This window comes from Octodon degus, unplaced genomic scaffold (genome assembly GCF_000260255.1).
Source record: "Octodon degus isolate 3935 unplaced genomic scaffold, OctDeg1.0 scaffold00056, whole genome shotgun sequence".
Lineage (NCBI taxonomy): Eukaryota > Metazoa > Chordata > Mammalia > Rodentia > Octodontidae > Octodon > Octodon degus.
In genome coordinates this window covers 3,189,495-3,191,087 of record NW_004524632.1, presented here as the reverse complement: position 1 = coordinate 3,191,087, position 1,593 = coordinate 3,189,495, and positions in this window count along the sequence as shown.

Genomic DNA, 1,593 nt, shown 5'->3' with positions numbered 1-1,593 from the left:
TCTCCTTTCAGAATTCTCTCTCTGATATCTGTCCTGTTACCTGGAAAGTTGGATATCTATTTCAGCTCAATTAATGATAGAGATCAGCACTTTGGTAAAGACAATCCTTAATCTTAAGAAGACAAATGAATGTCTGGAAAGAAGCAGCGCCAGACAAAAGAGAAACTAAATCAAATAATATTTTCAAAATAATAATGCAGCTGTGAAAACGATTGGATTTTGTTTTTAGGAAAAATAGTTGTTCAATAGAGTTGGTTGTAATGTAATAGTGAGTATGAGTTTTTGTTTTACTTTAAAGTGACACTTTATTAAGTAAAAGTAATAGGGAAGAATTTAGGATTGGGGATGAGGTTATTTAGGCCGCATCACTGGTTTTTATTTAGCATTGTATGGATCATTCGGATGTGATAATGATTTCAAAAGACATTCACAGGAGGGGATGAGGCTCTAGCATAGTGGCATAAATGCCTGCCTGTCAAGTGAAAGGTTCTGAGTTTAATCTTTGGTATAGATAGATAGATAGATAGATAGATAGATAGATAGATAGATGATAGATAGATAGATAGATAGATAGATAGATAGATAGGGCTTGGAAGATAGCTCAGTAGTCCAAGTATCTCCCTGGCAAGCACAAGGACCTAGGTTTGATCCCCAGTACTGCAGGTCCAGTTGGCCCCATGCCATGCTGACCACTGCAATTGGGCATGGTAGTTCACTCCTGTAATCGCAGCACTGGGGAGGCTGAGACAGGAGGATCACTACAAGTCTGATCTGCATAGCGAGACCATGTACTAAATAAATAAACAAATTAATTAATTAACTAACAGGAAAGCTTAGCCATTTCTGGTATATCTGAAAAAAAAGTAACGGAATCAGTGATACATTTAAAATGACTTCAGGTACTTGAAACGATAATAGTAATAAAAGAAAATGTCAAGAGACCGTGAAAATATAAACTTGGACAAGTTATTTGAAATATACATTTTGATAGTATGTAATTCTAATTAATGCTTTGATCTTTCAATGCTTTCCCTGGGAATGATTCTGAAGAAATAAACTGAAATAAATAAAAATCTTTCTGCCACACATTATGCTTATTACACAATAATGCTCTCAATTTTAAAAATTCAAAGACAATTATCTCCCATGGAATGATATTAGTTAAATTAATTGACTCTCTAAGACATTTGAGTATATTATAATCACTGAAAAGTGCACAAAATCTTTGAGAAAATTTAAGAGATACTCTGACAGTAACTTAAGAAGGATGTTACATACTCTGTTATGACGCTGAAGCCAATACAAATAGAAAGAATCCAACAAGCCCAAGTAATACTGATGTTGATTGTTGGAAGAGGATGGAATGATAACAAGAAATAAATAGCAGTTACAGAGTGTGAATGGAATTGAAGGAAGTCAACATGATGCAGCTATGACTTATTATGTTGTATTTAACTTAAGTAGGCAAGCTATATGGTGCCCTTTTCACTTAACTGTAAATTTGGAAATAATGTCTATCAGAGTAGTGTTTCTTTTATTATAATTTTGTCTTATTTTGAAGAGTAAAAACAAAAGCAAGAACATAGATCAGAA